Here is a 21897-nt window from a genome sequence, read left to right as displayed (position 1 = left end):
AGCAGCAATTTGGATTTGTTACTATGTTACCTGGAAGAATAACAAACTGTGCAAGGATGGAGGTTGTAGGAGCAAAGAGAAGTTGTCTGTAAAGTTGGTGGATGCCTATTTTCCATTTTGCAGTCCCTTGTCTCCCTCTTGTGGCCTCCTGGAGGCAAATAAATGTGCAAAAAAAAGACAGCCTGGCGGCCGGCTGTTGCAGTGTTGCCCTCTCAGGCAACACTGAGTGACTGACTGAGCCTCACAGTCTTATATAAAGTTCAGACGGAACTTTGCACGTGTCATAGTGGAGCCCTCAGGATTCCAGAGCCAGCTTTCTGACATCATAATGGGGCCTGCCTCAGAGATAAAAGCCTGGGCCCAGGCAGTGTTGTTCAGTGCTGCTCAGCAGGCAGCACAGGACTGGATTAAAGCTGATACAAGGTGTGAAGGAACAAGGGGTGGCTGTGGGCATGCACTTGCTGCCGCTGCCAGTGTTTATCTGCATGGCAGGAGGGCATTTGGGCGTTGCCAGGAAGGCGTTTTTATGTAGATTCCTCCTCTTTCAGCACTGCATTGTGGTGCAAGCAAAAGAAGCAAATCCTGTCTGGCTTCCTCTCCGGCCTTTATTCACCTCCCGCTTAGTAGCTGTAAATGTGTGTGAGCCTGCAGGGCCCCATGGAATTGCCTAGGAGTAGGCTGAATCGCTGCAAGGGGTGAACAGCAGTATGGGACAGGCTCGGGCAAGGCAAGGGCCGCTCGGGTTATCGCTTCTCGGCCTTTTGGCTAAGATCAAGTGTAGTATCTGTTCTTATCAGTTTAATATCTGATACGTCCCCTATCTGGGGACCATATATTAAATGGATTTTTAGAACAGGGAGATGGAAATAGAGCTTGCTCTGTCCACTCCACGCATTGACCTGGTATTGCAGTATTTCCAGGACCGGTGCACCCTTCCCTTATGTGTTGACTAAAATCAGATTCCAAAAGTGTTTTTTCTCTTTGCCATTGTTTCTGTCTTTCTGAAGGGATCTCCCCTTTTAATCCCATTATTTCAACACCTGTTGGACAATGCATTTGTACAGTCATGTGTGATAATGAGCTCATTTATTAAATGCAATTAATGAATACATTGCCACCTCTTGTTGTGTGTGTGTGTGTGTGTGTCTTCTGTGTTTCTGTGTTTCCGGCATTTCACATTGGAACAGCTCATTCACCTTCCTTGTCTTCTCTCCGCCCTCCCTCCCTCCCTCCCTCCTAGGTAAGTTAAAGAGCTGCACCTGAGCCAGCCACTGATTGATGCAGCACCACAGTCAAATAGTGGAGTGGAGTGGAGTAGGGGAACAGCAAACAGCCATTAAAGCAGCCAGCCGCCTACCCGCCACAATGGACCTACCTGTGTACACTAGGTGGATGTGATGGAATGTACTGTCGTCCCTACATTTCAAGAAGAAGTAAGAATTGCAGTTGCAACAAACCCTTGCTTGCCTACAAAGAGAGCAGCAATTTGGATTTGTTACTATGTTACCTGGAAGAATAACAAACTGTGCAAGGATGGAGGTTGTAGGAGCAAAGAGAAGTTGTCTGTAAAGTTGGTGGATGCCTATTTTCCATTTTGCAGTCCCTTGTCTCCCTCTTGTGGCCTCCTGGAGGCAAATAAATGTGCAAAAAAAAGACAGCCTGGCGGCCGGCTGTTGCAGTGTTGCCCTCTCAGGCAACACTGAGTGACTGACTGAGCCTCACAGTCTTATATAAAGTTCAGACGGAACTTTGCACGTGTCATAGTGGAGCCCTCAGGATTCCAGAGCCAGCTTTCTGACATCATAATGGGGCCTGCCTCAGAGATAAAAGCCTGGGCCCAGGCAGTGTTGTTCAGTGCTGCTCAGCAGGCAGCACAGGACTGGATTAAAGCTGATACAAGGTGTGAAGGAACAAGGGGTGGCTGTGGGCATGCACTTGCTGCCGCTGCCAGTGTTTATCTGCATGGCAGGAGGGCATTTGGGCGTTGCCAGGAAGGCGTTTTTATGTAGATTCCTCCTCTTTCAGCACTGCATTGTGGTGCAAGCAAAAGAAGCAAATCCTGTCTGGCTTCCTCTCCGGCCTTTATTCACCTCCCGCTTAGTAGCTGTAAATGTGTGTGAGCCTGCAGGGCCCCATGGAATTGCCTAGGAGTAGGCTGAATCGCTGCAAGGGGTGAACAGCAGTATGGGACAGGCTCGGGCAAGGCAAGGGCCGCTCGGGTTATCGCTTCTCGGCCTTTTGGCTAAGATCAAGTGTAGTATCTGTTCTTATCAGTTTAATATCTGATACGTCCCCTATCTGGGGACCATATATTAAATGGATTTTTAGAACAGGGAGATGGAAATAGAGCTTGCTCTGTCCACTCCACGCATTGACCTGGTATTGCAGTATTTCCAGGACCGGTGCACCCTTCCCTTATGTGTTGACTAAAATCAGATTCCAAAAGTGTTTTTTCTCTTTGCCATTGTTTCTGTCTTTCTGAAGGGATCTCCCCTTTTAATCCCATTATTTCAACACCTGTTGGACAATGCATTTGTACAGTCATGTGTGATAATGAGCTCATTTATTAAATGCAATTAATGAATACATTGCCACCTCTTGTTGTGTGTGTGTGTGTGTGTGTCTTCTGTGTTTCTGTGTTTCCGGCATTTCACATTGGAACAGCTCATTCACCTTCCTTGTCTTCTCTCCGCCCTCCCTCCCTCCCTCCCTCCTAGGTAAGTTAAAGAGCTGCACCTGAGCCAGCCACTGATTGATGCAGCACCACAGTCAAATAGTGGAGTGGAGTGGAGTAGGGGAACAGCAAACAGCCATTAAAGCAGCCAGCCGCCTACCCGCCACAATGGACCTACCTGTGTACACTAGGTGGATGTGATGGAATGTACTGTCGTCCCTACATTTCAAGAAGAAGTAAGAATTGCAGTTGCAACAAACCCTTGCTTGCCTACAAAGAGAGCAGCAATTTGGATTTGTTACTATGTTACCTGGAAGAATAACAAACTGTGCAAGGATGGAGGTTGTAGGAGCAAAGAGAAGTTGTCTGTAAAGTTGGTGGATGCCTATTTTCCATTTTGCAGTCCCTTGTCTCCCTCTTGTGGCCTCCTGGAGGCAAATAAATGTGCAAAAAAAAGACAGCCTGGCGGCCGGCTGTTGCAGTGTTGCCCTCTCAGGCAACACTGAGTGACTGACTGAGCCTCACAGTCTTATATAAAGTTCAGACGGAACTTTGCACGTGTCATAGTGGAGCCCTCAGGATTCCAGAGCCAGCTTTCTGACATCATAATGGGGCCTGCCTCAGAGATAAAAGCCTGGGCCCAGGCAGTGTTGTTCAGTGCTGCTCAGCAGGCAGCACAGGACTGGATTAAAGCTGATACAAGGTGTGAAGGAACAAGGGGTGGCTGTGGGCATGCACTTGCTGCCGCTGCCAGTGTTTATCTGCATGGCAGGAGGGCATTTGGGCGTTGCCAGGAAGGCGTTTTTATGTAGATTCCTCCTCTTTCAGCACTGCATTGTGGTGCAAGCAAAAGAAGCAAATCCTGTCTGGCTTCCTCTCCGGCCTTTATTCACCTCCCGCTTAGTAGCTGTAAATGTGTGTGAGCCTGCAGGGCCCCATGGAATTGCCTAGGAGTAGGCTGAATCGCTGCAAGGGGTGAACAGCAGTATGGGACAGGCTCGGGCAAGGCAAGGGCCGCTCGGGTTATCGCTTCTCGGCCTTTTGGCTAAGATCAAGTGTAGTATCTGTTCTTATCAGTTTAATATCTGATACGTCCCCTATCTGGGGACCATATATTAAATGGATTTTTAGAACAGGGAGATGGAAATAGAGCTTGCTCTGTCCACTCCACGCATTGACCTGGTATTGCAGTATTTCCAGGACCGGTGCACCCTTCCCTTATGTGTTGACTAAAATCAGATTCCAAAAGTGTTTTTTCTCTTTGCCATTGTTTCTGTCTTTCTGAAGGGATCTCCCCTTTTAATCCCATTATTTCAACACCTGTTGGACAATGCATTTGTACAGTCATGTGTGATAATGAGCTCATTTATTAAATGCAATTAATGAATACATTGCCACCTCTTGTTGTGTGTGTGTGTGTGTGTGTCTTCTGTGTTTCTGTGTTTCCGGCATTTCACATTGGAACAGCTCATTCACCTTCCTTGTCTTCTCTCCGCCCTCCCTCCCTCCCTCCCTCCTAGGTAAGTTAAAGAGCTGCACCTGAGCCAGCCACTGATTGATGCAGCACCACAGTCAAATAGTGGAGTGGAGTGGAGTAGGGGAACAGCAAACAGCCATTAAAGCAGCCAGCCGCCTACCCGCCACAATGGACCTACCTGTGTACACTAGGTGGATGTGATGGAATGTACTGTCGTCCCTACATTTCAAGAAGAAGTAAGAATTGCAGTTGCAACAAACCCTTGCTTGCCTACAAAGAGAGCAGCAATTTGGATTTGTTACTATGTTACCTGGAAGAATAACAAACTGTGCAAGGATGGAGGTTGTAGGAGCAAAGAGAAGTTGTCTGTAAAGTTGGTGGATGCCTATTTTCCATTTTGCAGTCCCTTGTCTCCCTCTTGTGGCCTCCTGGAGGCAAATAAATGTGCAAAAAAAAGACAGCCTGGCGGCCGGCTGTTGCAGTGTTGCCCTCTCAGGCAACACTGAGTGACTGACTGAGCCTCACAGTCTTATATAAAGTTCAGACGGAACTTTGCACGTGTCATAGTGGAGCCCTCAGGATTCCAGAGCCAGCTTTCTGACATCATAATGGGGCCTGCCTCAGAGATAAAAGCCTGGGCCCAGGCAGTGTTGTTCAGTGCTGCTCAGCAGGCAGCACAGGACTGGATTAAAGCTGATACAAGGTGTGAAGGAACAAGGGGTGGCTGTGGGCATGCACTTGCTGCCGCTGCCAGTGTTTATCTGCATGGCAGGAGGGCATTTGGGCGTTGCCAGGAAGGCGTTTTTATGTAGATTCCTCCTCTTTCAGCACTGCATTGTGGTGCAAGCAAAAGAAGCAAATCCTGTCTGGCTTCCTCTCCGGCCTTTATTCACCTCCCGCTTAGTAGCTGTAAATGTGTGTGAGCCTGCAGGGCCCCATGGAATTGCCTAGGAGTAGGCTGAATCGCTGCAAGGGGTGAACAGCAGTATGGGACAGGCTCGGGCAAGGCAAGGGCCGCTCGGGTTATCGCTTCTCGGCCTTTTGGCTAAGATCAAGTGTAGTATCTGTTCTTATCAGTTTAATATCTGATACGTCCCCTATCTGGGGACCATATATTAAATGGATTTTTAGAACAGGGAGATGGAAATAGAGCTTGCTCTGTCCACTCCACGCATTGACCTGGTATTGCAGTATTTCCAGGACCGGTGCACCCTTCCCTTATGTGTTGACTAAAATCAGATTCCAAAAGTGTTTTTTCTCTTTGCCATTGTTTCTGTCTTTCTGAAGGGATCTCCCCTTTTAATCCCATTATTTCAACACCTGTTGGACAATGCATTTGTACAGTCATGTGTGATAATGAGCTCATTTATTAAATGCAATTAATGAATACATTGCCACCTCTTGTTGTGTGTGTGTGTGTGTGTGTCTTCTGTGTTTCTGTGTTTCCGGCATTTCACATTGGAACAGCTCATTCACCTTCCTTGTCTTCTCTCCGCCCTCCCTCCCTCCCTCCCTCCTAGGTAAGTTAAAGAGCTGCACCTGAGCCAGCCACTGATTGATGCAGCACCACAGTCAAATAGTGGAGTGGAGTGGAGTAGGGGAACAGCAAACAGCCATTAAAGCAGCCAGCCGCCTACCCGCCACAATGGACCTACCTGTGTACACTAGGTGGATGTGATGGAATGTACTGTCGTCCCTACATTTCAAGAAGAAGTAAGAATTGCAGTTGCAACAAACCCTTGCTTGCCTACAAAGAGAGCAGCAATTTGGATTTGTTACTATGTTACCTGGAAGAATAACAAACTGTGCAAGGATGGAGGTTGTAGGAGCAAAGAGAAGTTGTCTGTAAAGTTGGTGGATGCCTATTTTCCATTTTGCAGTCCCTTGTCTCCCTCTTGTGGCCTCCTGGAGGCAAATAAATGTGCAAAAAAAAGACAGCCTGGCGGCCGGCTGTTGCAGTGTTGCCCTCTCAGGCAACACTGAGTGACTGACTGAGCCTCACAGTCTTATATAAAGTTCAGACGGAACTTTGCACGTGTCATAGTGGAGCCCTCAGGATTCCAGAGCCAGCTTTCTGACATCATAATGGGGCCTGCCTCAGAGATAAAAGCCTGGGCCCAGGCAGTGTTGTTCAGTGCTGCTCAGCAGGCAGCACAGGACTGGATTAAAGCTGATACAAGGTGTGAAGGAACAAGGGGTGGCTGTGGGCATGCACTTGCTGCCGCTGCCAGTGTTTATCTGCATGGCAGGAGGGCATTTGGGCGTTGCCAGGAAGGCGTTTTTATGTAGATTCCTCCTCTTTCAGCACTGCATTGTGGTGCAAGCAAAAGAAGCAAATCCTGTCTGGCTTCCTCTCCGGCCTTTATTCACCTCCCGCTTAGTAGCTGTAAATGTGTGTGAGCCTGCAGGGCCCCATGGAATTGCCTAGGAGTAGGCTGAATCGCTGCAAGGGGTGAACAGCAGTATGGGACAGGCTCGGGCAAGGCAAGGGCCGCTCGGGTTATCGCTTCTCGGCCTTTTGGCTAAGATCAAGTGTAGTATCTGTTCTTATCAGTCCTTGTAAGGATAGATAGCTCGGAGAACCACTGGGGGCTATAAACACTAGCTTAGCGATCCAAGAGCGTTCCAGACGAAGCCGGCGACGAACTGCGGAGAAGAACCAGCGAAGACGACGATCCAGAAGGGAGAAGCCGCCATCGAGGAAGAAGCTCCGGGAGATCGCTGCCGGGAAGAAGAAGGAGAACTTCGGAGAAGAGCCGCTGCTGAAGGGGATCTTCGAAGAAGCTCGGCCGCAGAAGAAGAAGCTCGACGAGGAACCGCTGCGGAAGAAATTTCGTGGAAGAACCTCGGCCAGCAAGGAGAAGATTTGCATAGCTCCGCCCCCTTCGGGAAAGAGCTATCGAAGATCCTCCCCAAGCGACAGGAACAGCTGGAAGAAGCCATGGCCTCAACCAGCAACCCTGCCACCCAGAAGGAGAAGGCTGATGGACCAGGTGAGCCGGCCCAGGCCAGGACATCTCCTCCTGAAGCCTCCTCAAGCGGACAGGCCACCAGGAAGCCGAACCAGGCTGCTCCAACCCTGGAGCCCTGGATGAAGCAGACGGTGGCCCTGAAGCTGAAGGAGGTGGACGGGAGAGTGCCGGACATGACGGAAGAAGTGTTCTGCCAGAAGATGCTCCTGGACCAGGGCTTCGCTAAGCCGGAGACCATCAGCATCCAGGCCTTCATGACCGGGATGTTCTTCGTGACCTTCGCTTCGATCAACATCTGCAGAAGGTACTGGGAGATGGTGAAAGCGGCGAGGCCTGAATCCCCTTTCTCTCGCTTTGTGGGCAACTGCCCTGTCCAAAGAGAGGAAAGGCGGGTGACGGTCTCAATGCGGAACCCACACACCCCCGGCAAAGACATCACCACGCTCCTGAAGCGGTTCTGCACAGTGGTGAGGGAACCCACCCACATCCTGAACGGACTCGGCTTCTGGACTGGCAAGTGGTCGGTAATCGTCCGACTGAACAAGGATTCGAGCGCGGAAGACGGCCTCCAGCACCTGCCCCAGTCATTCTCGCTGGGCAACTCCTACGGCCTCATCTATTACCCGGACATGCCGCAGATCTGCAGGAGATGCAGCAAGAAGGGTCATTCGGTGAAGGACTGCAAGGAGGACGCCTGCAAGAACTGCCGGGTAACAGGACACGAGACCAAAGACTGCCCGAAACGGACAATGTGCAACCTCTGCGGACAAGCAGCCCACTCTTACAAGGACTGCCCGAAGAGGGATCGATCCTGGGCAACTGTAGCAGCAAAAGCTCCAGCCAGAGGGAACCCCGCCCCAGCCAGAGCTCCAGCGGCACAGAAGACCGGGAAAAAGAAGGATGGTAAGAAGACGACAGTCCCTCCCCCCCCTCTCCCGGCCCTCCCTCGCCCTACCCTTCCCACCCTCCCTCGCCCGGCCCTCCCCACCCCCCCGTCCCCAACCCCTGTCACCCCCACTGAGGCTCTCACCTTCTCCTACCCACCCATCTCAGTGGTCCTGTCACCTGCACCTCTCCCAACCCAGCCTCCCTTCTCCCCAGCTCCAGCAGCACTAACATCTTCCCCTCCAGCTGCTGGAGTCCTCTCCCTGGAGGATTTTCCCCCTCTTGTCTCCTCAGGTGCCATCCAGAGGAAGAGAAAGGTGAGGGACAGCCCAGCTGCTGAGTCCTCAAAGCGACAAGTCGTGGAAATCTGCGAAGATTCCCTTGCGCAGCAGGAGGAAATGGAGCAGATGGTGGAGGAACTCGTGTCTGAACCTGAGGTCATCGACTTCACAACAGACATCCAGGTGGCTACAATCCTGGAACAATTTTTGTCAGAGGGCCTGCTGGATCTTCCGGACCCGCCAGGCTCCAGAGAGGAGGATCCGCCCGACCGGACTGGTAACTAAGGTGTATCGTTTGCACTGACCTTCTTTATTCTCCCCCATGGCTGCTAAACTTAACATCTTTAGCCTCAATGTGAGGAGTGTTAGAGATAGGACTAGATGTCAGATGGTGCTAACTTTTCTTTCCAAGCAGTCGAGTGATGTATTTATGCTGCAGGAATGTACTCTCCCCTCTTCCAGGTCATACCATCATCTGGCCAGGCAGTGGACCCATGGCCCGTCCTACTGGTCTGGTGGGGGCGACTGTAAGTCTGCAGGGGTTGCCATCCTGATTAGGGGAAGCGTATTTACTGTTGACTCTGTCCAGGAGCTCGTCTGCGGCCGCTTGTTGGTCGTAGACGGTTCCTGGGCGGGAGAGCCGATTAGGCTCATCAACGTGTACGCTCCCCCTATGAAGGCTGAGCGCCTGGAACTATTCCAGACCCTGCGGACCCAGCTCGCCACCACTAGGGCAGTGGTGATGGCCGGGGACTTCAACTGCCCCATCGAAGAGGATGGACGAAGTTCCGGCACTTCAATCAAGCTGGATGTCAGTTCCAAACTGCTTATCGAGATGGTAACCGAAGCATCCTTGCAGGACGTTGTGGGCTCCATGGGGATCGGCTCTGTGAACTATTCATGGAGCCGACCCGATGGCTCACTTCGTTCTCGGATTGACTTTGTGTTCACCTCCCGGGCAGTCAAGCAGCATGGGCACTCCATGGTCCCCTGCTTCTTCTCTGACCACAGGGCCATTCTCTTCCAGGGTGCCATCGGCCACGGTTTTCCTCCCGGCCCTGGCTCCTGGAAGCTGAATTGTGCCCTGCTGGAAAGAGAGGAGGTACTGGCGGAACTTAGAGACGCCTATATTGTTTGGAGGAATGATAAAGTTTTCTTTGACAAAACCTGTAACTGGTGGGAATATGTTAAAGTTGAATTTCGTTGTTTCTTTCAGGCAAAAAGTCGTCAACAGGCGTGTGAGAGGAAGAGAGACTTCAGAGAGATGCAGCGTCAGCTGCGATCCCTGCAAGACCTCCTTCAATGCGGCTGGGACGTCAGGAAGGAGCTGGAGGAAGCCAAAAAGGGCCTGAAAAGGCACTTTGAGGAGGAATCCAAGCGAATTGTCTTTCGTTCCAAGGTGGAGAACCTGGAGAAGGGTGAGAAATGTAACTCGTTCTTTTTCAGGAAACTCCATGCCGGCCACACGCCCCTGAAGGAACTCCGAGATGAGACCGGAAACATGCATTCTGGGAAGAAGGAGGTGATGGGAGTCGTCACAGACTACTACCGAAGCCTCTACTCCCGGAAAACCACTGACCCCGAAGCCGCCGATAAATTCCTGTCAGGTATCACTAATCATCTTGATCCTGCAGGTACGGAGGCTATGGATGTACCCCTGACGGTGGAGGAACTGCTCTCTGCCGCTAAATCCTTCAGACCCGGCAGGACCCCGGGCAGTGATGGTCTCCCAGCAGAGCTCTATGTAGCGCTGGGGGACTTGATCAGTCCGGACCTGCTGGAGCTCTATGAGGAGATGGTGGTGGAGGGTAGAATGCCACCGTCCTTGAGAGAAGGCATGATCACGATCTTGTATAAGCGGAAGGGGGAGAGATGTGACCTGAAAAACTGGCGTCCCATCTCTCTCCTGAACGTGGACTACAAGATCCTCGCCAAAGTATTGGCCAACAGACTGAAGGTTGTCATCGGACAGATCATCGGATCGGACCAAACCTGCGGCATTCCTGGCCGTAGGGTGGCCGACAGTCTTGCCCTGGTGAGGGACACGGTGCATTACATGCAAAGCCGCCGTACACACGCGGCCCTGGTCAGTCTGGATCAGGAGAAGGCTTTTGACCGGGTCTCTCACGAATTCATGGGTAAGGCTCTGCGTAGGCTGCGGCTTGGCAGGTTGTTCTGTTTGTATGTTAACCTGATGTATTGCGACATTTACAGCTCGGTGCTGGTGAACGGCTGGAAGACTGACCCCTTTCCTGTATCGTCGGGGGTTAGACAAGGCTGTCCTCTTTCACCTCTCCTTTTTGTTTGTGTTATAGAGCTCTTCGCAGAGGCTATCCGGCAGAATGGAGAGATCAGAGGGATCACCGCACCAGGTCCAGGACACTTCGAGGTCAAATGCTCGCTGTACATGGACGACGTGACCGTCTTCTGCGCTGACCAGAGTTCGGTGACTGCACTCGTCCAGACCTGTGAGGAGTTCGGACGCGCTTCAGGGGCAAAAGTCAACTGCGGGAAGTCGGAAGCCATGCTCTTCGGAAAGTGGTACCTGCCTTCTCCTGCCTCCTTCCCGTTTACTATCAAGCCGGACTTCATCAAAATTCTGGGAGTCTGGTTCGGTAAGGAAGGTGCAGCCCTAAAGTCGTGGGAAGAACGCTTGGCCAAAGTCAACCAAAGGATCGGACTGTGGAGCCTCAGACAACTCACTATTGAGGGCAAAGCAATGGTCCTGCGTAACGAAGTCTTGCCTGTGCTACAATACACTGCACAGGCATGGCCCCCTCTTGCCACCGTCTCGAGGGCCATTACCAGGACTGTGTTTCGCTTCATCTGGGGCTCGAAAATGGACAGAGTAAAGCGGACTGTTATGTACAAGGAGCCCCGCAAAGGTGGGAAGGGTATACCCGACATTCCCACTCTGCTGCGGATCGCTTTTGTATGTGACTGTGTTCGTAGGACTCTGAGGACAGCAAACGGCTCTGCGGGCAAGGCCATGTCCCGCTACTTCCTCCTTCCCCTCTGGCGAGGTTTTGGCTGGGACAAGTGGGACAGCTCCTTCCCTTACAACTGGCACGCTCCCTGGTTCTACGGAGATGTCGTCCGGTTCGTGAGGGAGCATCAACTGGAGGGTCTTAAGCCCGACTTGTGGAAACCTAAGACGATCCACAAGCACATCAGAGCAAAGGACTCACTGGAGTCTGTTCCAGGGCTTCATGCCGACACGTTGGAGACTGTTTGGACTAACGTGTCATCTGGCAGGTTGACCAACGGGCACAAGGACATTTCATGGATGGCCATCCAGGGAGGACTGCCTCTTAGGTCATTCATGCATGCCCGCAACCTGTGCAAGACCCGGTACTGCCCCAGGTGCCCCTTCACGGAGGAAACATCTTTGCACATTTTCTGGCAGTGCCCCTTTGCACAGGGTCTGTTGAAAGCCTTGGAACATGAACTCAAGGACTCAGTACCCAGGAACAGACTGTCGTACCGCTCGGTACTTTATGGACTATTTCCTGGGAATACCACGGATGGAGCAATCCAGGAAGCCTGGCGCCTTATGAACTGCTTTAAGGACGCTATATGGTTTGCCAGGAACCGTCTGATTTTGCGGAGAGAGAGTGTGTCCGTCCAGGACTGCCGCAGGCTGATCCACAGCCTGCTCAGAGACTATTCCACCTGGGACAGCCCGGACGTCGATGAGGAAGAGGACTGATACTCCCCTTCCCCCCACTCTCCCTTCTTGTGTGTTGTCTTTCAATAAAGCTTCGGGCCTGTGATTTCCCCCTTCCCTATCCCCTCCTACCCACTCCCCTATCCCATCACTTGTCTGTAATGCTTTGTTGTTTGGCTTTAGTGAATGCAAGAATGTTAGTGTAGCATGTGGTGTAATGTATAGCATAGGCTAGCCTGTACTGTGTATTATACTGTCATGTTATGTTTGACGACTGTTATTATTTATTATTTGCTGCTTCATGGCTTGCGCTGCGTCGCAGTAATGTTTGTATGATGACGATTGATTGTCAATAAAGCATTTTTCAATCAAAAATCTGTTCTTATCAGTTTAATATCTGATACGTCCCCTATCTGGGGACCATATATTAAATGGATTTTTAGAACAGGGAGATGGAAATAGAGCTTGCTCTGTCCACTCCACGCATTGACCTGGTATTGCAGTATTTCCAGGACCGGTGCACCCTTCCCTTATGTGTTGACTAAAATCAGATTCCAAAAGTGTTTTTTCTCTTTGCCATTGTTTCTGTCTTTCTGAAGGGATCTCCCCTTTTAATCCCATTATTTCAACACCTGTTGGACAATGCATTTGTACAGTCATGTGTGATAATGAGCTCATTTATTAAATGCAATTAATGAATACATTGCCACCTCTTGTTGTGTGTGTGTGTGTGTGTGTCTTCTGTGTTTCTGTGTTTCCGGCATTTCACATTGGAACAGCTCATTCACCTTCCTTGTCTTCTCTCCGCCCTCCCTCCCTCCCTCCCTCCCTCCTAGGTAAGTTAAAGAGCTGCACCTGAGCCAGCCACTGATTGATGCAGCACCACAGTCAAATAGTGGAGTGGAGTGGAGTAGGGGAACAGCAAACAGCCATTAAAGCAGCCAGCCGCCTACCCGCCACAATGGACCTACCTGTGTACACTAGGTGGATGTGATGGAATGTACTGTCGTCCCTACATTTCAAGAAGAAGTAAGAATTGCAGTTGCAACAAACCCTTGCTTGCCTACAAAGAGAGCAGCAATTTGGATTTGTTACTATGTTACCTGGAAGAATAACAAACTGTGCAAGGATGGAGGTTGTAGGAGCAAAGAGAAGTTGTCTGTAAAGTTGGTGGATGCCTATTTTCCATTTTGCAGTCCCTTGTCTCCCTCTTGTGGCCTCCTGGAGGCAAATAAATGTGCAAAAAAAAGACAGCCTGGCGGCCGGCTGTTGCAGTGTTGCCCTCTCAGGCAACACTGAGTGACTGACTGAGCCTCACAGTCTTATATAAAGTTCAGACGGAACTTTGCACGTGTCATAGTGGAGCCCTCAGGATTCCAGAGCCAGCTTTCTGACATCATAATGGGGCCTGCCTCAGAGATAAAAGCCTGGGCCCAGGCAGTGTTGTTCAGTGCTGCTCAGCAGGCAGCACAGGACTGGATTAAAGCTGATACAAGGTGTGAAGGAACAAGGGGTGGCTGTGGGCATGCACTTGCTGCCGCTGCCAGTGTTTATCTGCATGGCAGGAGGGCATTTGGGCGTTGCCAGGAAGGCGTTTTTATGTAGATTCCTCCTCTTTCAGCACTGCATTGTGGTGCAAGCAAAAGAAGCAAATCCTGTCTGGCTTCCTCTCCGGCCTTTATTCACCTCCCGCTTAGTAGCTGTAAATGTGTGTGAGCCTGCAGGGCCCCATGGAATTGCCTAGGAGTAGGCTGAATCGCTGCAAGGGGTGAACAGCAGTATGGGACAGGCTCGGGCAAGGCAAGGGCCGCTCGGGTTATCGCTTCTCGGCCTTTTGGCTAAGATCAAGTGTAGTATCTGTTCTTATCAGTTTAATATCTGATACGTCCCCTATCTGGGGACCATATATTAAATGGATTTTTAGAACAGGGAGATGGAAATAGAGCTTGCTCTGTCCACTCCACGCATTGACCTGGTATTGCAGTATTTCCAGGACCGGTGCACCCTTCCCTTATGTGTTGACTAAAATCAGATTCCAAAAGTGTTTTTTCTCTTTGCCATTGTTTCTGTCTTTCTGAAGGGATCTCCCCTTTTAATCCCATTATTTCAACACCTGTTGGACAATGCATTTGTACAGTCATGTGTGATAATGAGCTCATTTATTAAATGCAATTAATGAATACATTGCCACCTCTTGTTGTGTGTGTGTGTGTGTGTGTCTTCTGTGTTTCTGTGTTTCCGGCATTTCACATTGGAACAGCTCATTCACCTTCCTTGTCTTCTCTCCGCCCTCCCTCCCTCCCTCCCTCCTAGGTAAGTTAAAGAGCTGCACCTGAGCCAGCCACTGATTGATGCAGCACCACAGTCAAATAGTGGAGTGGAGTGGAGTAGGGGAACAGCAAACAGCCATTAAAGCAGCCAGCCGCCTACCCGCCACAATGGACCTACCTGTGTACACTAGGTGGATGTGATGGAATGTACTGTCGTCCCTACATTTCAAGAAGAAGTAAGAATTGCAGTTGCAACAAACCCTTGCTTGCCTACAAAGAGAGCAGCAATTTGGATTTGTTACTATGTTACCTGGAAGAATAACAAACTGTGCAAGGATGGAGGTTGTAGGAGCAAAGAGAAGTTGTCTGTAAAGTTGGTGGATGCCTATTTTCCATTTTGCAGTCCCTTGTCTCCCTCTTGTGGCCTCCTGGAGGCAAATAAATGTGCAAAAAAAAGACAGCCTGGCGGCCGGCTGTTGCAGTGTTGCCCTCTCAGGCAACACTGAGTGACTGACTGAGCCTCACAGTCTTATATAAAGTTCAGACGGAACTTTGCACGTGTCATAGTGGAGCCCTCAGGATTCCAGAGCCAGCTTTCTGACATCATAATGGGGCCTGCCTCAGAGATAAAAGCCTGGGCCCAGGCAGTGTTGTTCAGTGCTGCTCAGCAGGCAGCACAGGACTGGATTAAAGCTGATACAAGGTGTGAAGGAACAAGGGGTGGCTGTGGGCATGCACTTGCTGCCGCTGCCAGTGTTTATCTGCATGGCAGGAGGGCATTTGGGCGTTGCCAGGAAGGCGTTTTTATGTAGATTCCTCCTCTTTCAGCACTGCATTGTGGTGCAAGCAAAAGAAGCAAATCCTGTCTGGCTTCCTCTCCGGCCTTTATTCACCTCCCGCTTAGTAGCTGTAAATGTGTGTGAGCCTGCAGGGCCCCATGGAATTGCCTAGGAGTAGGCTGAATCGCTGCAAGGGGTGAACAGCAGTATGGGACAGGCTCGGGCAAGGCAAGGGCCGCTCGGGTTATCGCTTCTCGGCCTTTTGGCTAAGATCAAGTGTAGTATCTGTTCTTATCAGTTTAATATCTGATACGTCCCCTATCTGGGGACCATATATTAAATGGATTTTTAGAACAGGGAGATGGAAATAGAGCTTGCTCTGTCCACTCCACGCATTGACCTGGTATTGCAGTATTTCCAGGACCGGTGCACCCTTCCCTTATGTGTTGACTAAAATCAGATTCCAAAAGTGTTTTTTCTCTTTGCCATTGTTTCTGTCTTTCTGAAGGGATCTCCCCTTTTAATCCCATTATTTCAACACCTGTTGGACAATGCATTTGTACAGTCATGTGTGATAATGAGCTCATTTATTAAATGCAATTAATGAATACATTGCCACCTCTTGTTGTGTGTGTGTGTGTGTGTGTCTTCTGTGTTTCTGTGTTTCCGGCATTTCACATTGGAACAGCTCATTCACCTTCCTTGTCTTCTCTCCGCCCTCCCTCCCTCCCTCCCTCCTAGGTAAGTTAAAGAGCTGCACCTGAGCCAGCCACTGATTGATGCAGCACCACAGTCAAATAGTGGAGTGGAGTGGAGTAGGGGAACAGCAAACAGCCATTAAAGCAGCCAGCCGCCTACCCGCCACAATGGACCTACCTGTGTACACTAGGTGGATGTGATGGAATGTACTGTCGTCCCTACATTTCAAGAAGAAGTAAGAATTGCAGTTGCAACAAACCCTTGCTTGCCTACAAAGAGAGCAGCAATTTGGATTTGTTACTATGTTACCTGGAAGAATAACAAACTGTGCAAGGATGGAGGTTGTAGGAGCAAAGAGAAGTTGTCTGTAAAGTTGGTGGATGCCTATTTTCCATTTTGCAGTCCCTTGTCTCCCTCTTGTGGCCTCCTGGAGGCAAATAAATGTGCAAAAAAAAGACAGCCTGGCGGCCGGCTGTTGCAGTGTTGCCCTCTCAGGCAACACTGAGTGACTGACTGAGCCTCACAGTCTTATATAAAGTTCAGACGGAACTTTGCACGTGTCATAGTGGAGCCCTCAGGATTCCAGAGCCAGCTTTCTGACATCATAATGGGGCCTGCCTCAGAGATAAAAGCCTGGGCCCAGGCAGTGTTGTTCAGTGCTGCTCAGCAGGCAGCACAGGACTGGATTAAAGCTGATACAAGGTGTGAAGGAACAAGGGGTGGCTGTGGGCATGCACTTGCTGCCGCTGCCAGTGTTTATCTGCATGGCAGGAGGGCATTTGGGCGTTGCCAGGAAGGCGTTTTTATGTAGATTCCTCCTCTTTCAGCACTGCATTGTGGTGCAAGCAAAAGAAGCAAATCCTGTCTGGCTTCCTCTCCGGCCTTTATTCACCTCCCGCTTAGTAGCTGTAAATGTGTGTGAGCCTGCAGGGCCCCATGGAATTGCCTAGGAGTAGGCTGAATCGCTGCAAGGGGTGAACAGCAGTATGGGACAGGCTCGGGCAAGGCAAGGGCCGCTCGGGTTATCGCTTCTCGGCCTTTTGGCTAAGATCAAGTGTAGTATCTGTTCTTATCAGTTTAATATCTGATACGTCCCCTATCTGGGGACCATATATTAAATGGATTTTTAGAACAGGGAGATGGAAATAGAGCTTGCTCTGTCCACTCCACGCATTGACCTGGTATTGCAGTATTTCCAGGACCGGTGCACCCTTCCCTTATGTGTTGACTAAAATCAGATTCCAAAAGTGTTTTTTCTCTTTGCCATTGTTTCTGTCTTTCTGAAGGGATCTCCCCTTTTAATCCCATTATTTCAACACCTGTTGGACAATGCATTTGTACAGTCATGTGTGATAATGAGCTCATTTATTAAATGCAATTAATGAATACATTGCCACCTCTTGTTGTGTGTGTGTGTGTGTGTGTCTTCTGTGTTTCTGTGTTTCCGGCATTTCACATTGGAACAGCTCATTCACCTTCCTTGTCTTCTCTCCGCCCTCCCTCCCTCCCTCCCTCCTAGGTAAGTTAAAGAGCTGCACCTGAGCCAGCCACTGATTGATGCAGCACCACAGTCAAATAGTGGAGTGGAGTGGAGTAGGGGAACAGCAAACAGCCATTAAAGCAGCCAGCCGCCTACCCGCCACAATGGACCTACCTGTGTACACTAGGTGGATGTGATGGAATGTACTGTCGTCCCTACATTTCAAGAAGAAGTAAGAATTGCAGTTGCAACAAACCCTTGCTTGCCTACAAAGAGAGCAGCAATTTGGATTTGTTACTATGTTACCTGGAAGAATAACAAACTGTGCAAGGATGGAGGTTGTAGGAGCAAAGAGAAGTTGTCTGTAAAGTTGGTGGATGCCTATTTTCCATTTTGCAGTCCCTTGTCTCCCTCTTGTGGCCTCCTGGAGGCAAATAAATGTGCAAAAAAAAGACAGCCTGGCGGCCGGCTGTTGCAGTGTTGCCCTCTCAGGCAACACTGAGTGACTGACTGAGCCTCACAGTCTTATATAAAGTTCAGACGGAACTTTGCACGTGTCATAGTGGAGCCCTCAGGATTCCAGAGCCAGCTTTCTGACATCATAATGGGGCCTGCCTCAGAGATAAAAGCCTGGGCCCAGGCAGTGTTGTTCAGTGCTGCTCAGCAGGCAGCACAGGACTGGATTAAAGCTGATACAAGGTGTGAAGGAACAAGGGGTGGCTGTGGGCATGCACTTGCTGCCGCTGCCAGTGTTTATCTGCATGGCAGGAGGGCATTTGGGCGTTGCCAGGAAGGCGTTTTTATGTAGATTCCTCCTCTTTCAGCACTGCATTGTGGTGCAAGCAAAAGAAGCAAATCCTGTCTGGCTTCCTCTCCGGCCTTTATTCACCTCCCGCTTAGTAGCTGTAAATGTGTGTGAGCCTGCAGGGCCCCATGGAATTGCCTAGGAGTAGGCTGAATCGCTGCAAGGGGTGAACAGCAGTATGGGACAGGCTCGGGCAAGGCAAGGGCCGCTCGGGTTATCGCTTCTCGGCCTTTTGGCTAAGATCAAGTGTAGTATCTGTTCTTATCAGTTTAATATCTGATACGTCCCCTATCTGGGGACCATATATTAAATGGATTTTTAGAACAGGGAGATGGAAATAGAGCTTGCTCTGTCCACTCCACGCATTGACCTGGTATTGCAGTATTTCCAGGACCGGTGCACCCTTCCCTTATGTGTTGACTAAAATCAGATTCCAAAAGTGTTTTTTCTCTTTGCCATTGTTTCTGTCTTTCTGAAGGGATCTCCCCTTTTAATCCCATTATTTCAACACCTGTTGGACAATGCATTTGTACAGTCATGTGTGATAATGAGCTCATTTATTAAATGCAATTAATGAATACATTGCCACCTCTTGTTGTGTGTGTGTGTGTGTGTGTCTTCTGTGTTTCTGTGTTTCCGGCATTTCACATTGGAACAGCTCATTCACCTTCCTTGTCTTCTCTCCGCCCTCCCTCCCTCCCTCCCTCCTAGGTAAGTTAAAGAGCTGCACCTGAGCCAGCCACTGATTGATGCAGCACCACAGTCAAATAGTGGAGTGGAGTGGAGTAGGGGAACAGCAAACAGCCATTAAAGCAGCCAGCCGCCTACCCGCCACAATGGACCTACCTGTGTACACTAGGTGGATGTGATGGAATGTACTGTCGTCCCTACATTTCAAGAAGAAGTAAGAATTGCAGTTGCAACAAACCCTTGCTTGCCTACAAAGAGAGCAGCAATTTGGATTTGTTACTATGTTACCTGGAAGAATAACAAACTGTGCAAGGATGGAGGTTGTAGGAGCAAAGAGAAGTTGTCTGTAAAGTTGGTGGATGCCTATTTTCCATTTTGCAGTCCCTTGTCTCCCTCTTGTGGCCTCCTGGAGGCAAATAAATGTGCAAAAAAAAGACAGCCTGGCGGCCGGCTGTTGCAGTGTTGCCCTCTCAGGCAACACTGAGTGACTGACTGAGCCTCACAGTCTTATATAAAGTTCAGACGGAACTTTGCACGTGTCATAGTGGAGCCCTCAGGATTCCAGAGCCAGCTTTCTGACATCATAATGGGGCCTGCCTCAGAGATAAAAGCCTGGGCCCAGGCAGTGTTGTTCAGTGCTGCTCAGCAGGCAGCACAGGACTGGATTAAAGCTGATACAAGGTGTGAAGGAACAAGGGGTGGCTGTGGGCATGCACTTGCTGCCGCTGCCAGTGTTTATCTGCATGGCAGGAGGGCATTTGGGCGTTGCCAGGAAGGCGTTTTTATGTAGATTCCTCCTCTTTCAGCACTGCATTGTGGTGCAAGCAAAAGAAGCAAATCCTGTCTGGCTTCCTCTCCGGCCTTTATTCACCTCCCGCTTAGTAGCTGTAAATGTGTGTGAGCCTGCAGGGCCCCATGGAATTGCCTAGGAGTAGGCTGAATCGCTGCAAGGGGTGAACAGCAGTATGGGACAGGCTCGGGCAAGGCAAGGGCCGCTCGGGTTATCGCTTCTCGGCCTTTTGGCTAAGATCAAGTGTAGTATCTGTTCTTATCAGTTTAATATCTGATACGTCCCCTATCTGGGGACCATATATTAAATGGATTTTTAGAACAGGGAGATGGAAATAGAGCTTGCTCTGTCCACTCCACGCATTGACCTGGTATTGCAGTATTTCCAGGACCGGTGCACCCTTCCCTTATGTGTTGACTAAAATCAGATTCCAAAAGTGTTTTTTCTCTTTGCCATTGTTTCTGTCTTTCTGAAGGGATCTCCCCTTTTAATCCCATTATTTCAACACCTGTTGGACAATGCATTTGTACAGTCATGTGTGATAATGAGCTCATTTATTAAATGCAATTAATGAATACATTGCCACCTCTTGTTGTGTGTGTGTGTGTGTGTGTGTCTTCTGTGTTTCTGTGTTTCCGGCATTTCACATTGGAACAGCTCATTCACCTTCCTTGTCTTCTCTCCGCCCTCCCTCCCTCCCTCCCTCCTAGGTAAGTTAAAGAGCTGCACCTGAGCCAGCCACTGATTGATGCAGCACCACAGTCAAATAGTGGAGTGGAGTGGAGTAGGGGAACAGCAAACAGCCATTAAAGCAGCCAGCCGCCTACCCGCCACAATGGACCTACCTGTGTACACTAGGTGGATGTGATGGAATGTACTGTCGTCCCTACATTTCAAGAAGAAGTAAGAATTGCAGTTGCAACAAACCCTTGCTTGCCTACAAAGAGAGCAGCAATTTGGATTTGTTACTATGTTACCTGGAAGAATAACAAACTGTGCAAGGATGGAGGTTGTAGGAGCAAAGAGAAGTTGTCTGTAAAGTTGGTGGATGCCTATTTTCCATTTTGCAGTCCCTTGTCTCCCTCTTGTGGCCTCCTGGAGGCAAATAAATGTGCAAAAAAAAGACAGCCTGGCGGCCGGCTGTTGCAGTGTTGCCCTCTCAGGCAACACTGAGTGACTGACTGAGCCTCACAGTCTTATATAAAGTTCAGACGGAACTTTGCACGTGTCATAGTGGAGCCCTCAGGATTCCAGAGCCAGCTTTCTGACATCATAATGGGGCCTGCCTCAGAGATAAAAGCCTGGGCCCAGGCAGTGTTGTTCAGTGCTGCTCAGCAGGCAGCACAGGACTGGATTAAAGCTGATACAAGGTGTGAAGGAACAAGGGGTGGCTGTGGGCATGCACTTGCTGCCGCTGCCAGTGTTTATCTGCATGGCAGGAGGGCATTTGGGCGTTGCCAGGAAGGCGTTTTTATGTAGATTCCTCCTCTTTCAGCACTGCATTGTGGTGCAAGCAAAAGAAGCAAATCCTGTCTGGCTTCCTCTCCGGCCTTTATTCACCTCCCGCTTAGTAGCTGTAAATGTGTGTGAGCCTGCAGGGCCCCATGGAATTGCCTAGGAGTAGGCTGAATCGCTGCAAGGGGTGAACAGCAGTATGGGACAGGCTCGGGCAAGGCAAGGGCCGCTCGGGTTATCGCTTCTCGGCCTTTTGGCTAAGATCAAGTGTAGTATCTGTTCTTATCAGTTTAATATCTGATACGTCCCCTATCTGGGGACCATATATTAAATGGATTTTTAGAACAGGGAGATGGAAATAGAGCTTGCTCTGTCCACTCCACGCATTGACCTGGTATTGCAGTATTTCCAGGACCGGTGCACCCTTCCCTTATGTGTTGACTAAAATCAGATTCCAAAAGTGTTTTTTCTCTTTGCCATTGTTTCTGTCTTTCTGAAGGGATCTCCCCTTTTAATCCCATTATTTCAACACCTGTTGGACAATGCATTTGTACAGTCATGTGTGATAATGAGCTCATTTATTAAATGCAATTAATGAATACATTGCCACCTCTTGTTGTGTGTGTGTGTGTGTGTGTCTTCTGTGTTTCTGTGTTTCCGGCATTTCACATTGGAACAGCTCATTCACCTTCCTTGTCTTCTCTCCGCCCTCCCTCCCTCCCTCCCTCCTAGGTAAGTTAAAGAGCTGCACCTGAGCCAGCCACTGATTGATGCAGCACCACAGTCAAATAGTGGAGTGGAGTGGAGTAGGGGAACAGCAAACAGCCATTAAAGCAGCCAGCCGCCTACCCGCCACAATGGACCTACCTGTGTACACTAGGTGGATGTGATGGAATGTACTGTCGTCCCTACATTTCAAGAAGAAGTAAGAATTGCAGTTGCAACAAACCCTTGCTTGCCTACAAAGAGAGCA

The 21897-nt window shown here is 49.8% G+C and overlaps 10 non-coding genes and 2 pseudogenes across 10 annotated transcripts; all 12 read left to right on the top strand.

Annotated features, from left to right (window-relative positions):
* The first annotated feature begins 745 nt into the window (after positions 1-745).
* Positions 746-936, top strand: LOC142697713 (U2 spliceosomal RNA). Its single transcript, XR_012865477.1, has one exon. It is a non-coding gene; the product is annotated as a U2 spliceosomal RNA (small nuclear RNA).
* Positions 937-2222: 1286 nt separating this feature from the next.
* Positions 2223-2413, top strand: LOC142697712 (U2 spliceosomal RNA). Its single transcript, XR_012865476.1, has one exon. It is a non-coding gene; the product is annotated as a U2 spliceosomal RNA (small nuclear RNA).
* A 1286-nt stretch (positions 2414-3699) lies between these two features.
* LOC142697711 (U2 spliceosomal RNA) lies at positions 3700-3890 on the top strand. The gene has a single exon (XR_012865475.1). It is a non-coding gene; the product is annotated as a U2 spliceosomal RNA (small nuclear RNA).
* Positions 3891-5176: 1286 nt separating this feature from the next.
* On the top strand, positions 5177-5367 carry LOC142697710 (U2 spliceosomal RNA). The gene has a single exon (XR_012865474.1). It is a non-coding gene; the product is annotated as a U2 spliceosomal RNA (small nuclear RNA).
* A 1286-nt stretch (positions 5368-6653) lies between these two features.
* On the top strand, positions 6654-6755 carry LOC142697841 (U2 spliceosomal RNA; annotated as a pseudogene).
* Positions 6756-12310: 5555 nt separating this feature from the next.
* On the top strand, positions 12311-12484 carry LOC142697801 (U2 spliceosomal RNA; annotated as a pseudogene).
* Positions 12485-13774: 1290 nt separating this feature from the next.
* LOC142697709 (U2 spliceosomal RNA) lies at positions 13775-13965 on the top strand. Its single transcript, XR_012865473.1, has one exon. It is a non-coding gene; the product is annotated as a U2 spliceosomal RNA (small nuclear RNA).
* A 1286-nt stretch (positions 13966-15251) lies between these two features.
* LOC142697891 (U2 spliceosomal RNA) lies at positions 15252-15442 on the top strand. Its single transcript, XR_012865607.1, has one exon. It is a non-coding gene; the product is annotated as a U2 spliceosomal RNA (small nuclear RNA).
* Positions 15443-16728: 1286 nt separating this feature from the next.
* Positions 16729-16919, top strand: LOC142697890 (U2 spliceosomal RNA). Its single transcript, XR_012865606.1, has one exon. It is a non-coding gene; the product is annotated as a U2 spliceosomal RNA (small nuclear RNA).
* Positions 16920-18205: 1286 nt separating this feature from the next.
* LOC142697889 (U2 spliceosomal RNA) lies at positions 18206-18396 on the top strand. The gene has a single exon (XR_012865605.1). It is a non-coding gene; the product is annotated as a U2 spliceosomal RNA (small nuclear RNA).
* Positions 18397-19682: 1286 nt separating this feature from the next.
* Positions 19683-19873, top strand: LOC142697888 (U2 spliceosomal RNA). The gene has a single exon (XR_012865604.1). It is a non-coding gene; the product is annotated as a U2 spliceosomal RNA (small nuclear RNA).
* Positions 19874-21161: 1288 nt separating this feature from the next.
* LOC142697887 (U2 spliceosomal RNA) lies at positions 21162-21352 on the top strand. The gene has a single exon (XR_012865603.1). It is a non-coding gene; the product is annotated as a U2 spliceosomal RNA (small nuclear RNA).
* The last annotated feature ends 545 nt before the right edge of the window (positions 21353-21897 follow it).

This window comes from Rhinoderma darwinii (genome assembly GCF_050947455.1).
Source record: "Rhinoderma darwinii isolate aRhiDar2 chromosome 5 unlocalized genomic scaffold, aRhiDar2.hap1 SUPER_5_unloc_9, whole genome shotgun sequence".
Lineage (NCBI taxonomy): Eukaryota > Metazoa > Chordata > Amphibia > Anura > Rhinodermatidae > Rhinoderma > Rhinoderma darwinii.
Note: the sequence above shows the minus strand (reverse complement) of the source record. Positions and strands in the feature narration are given on the sequence as shown.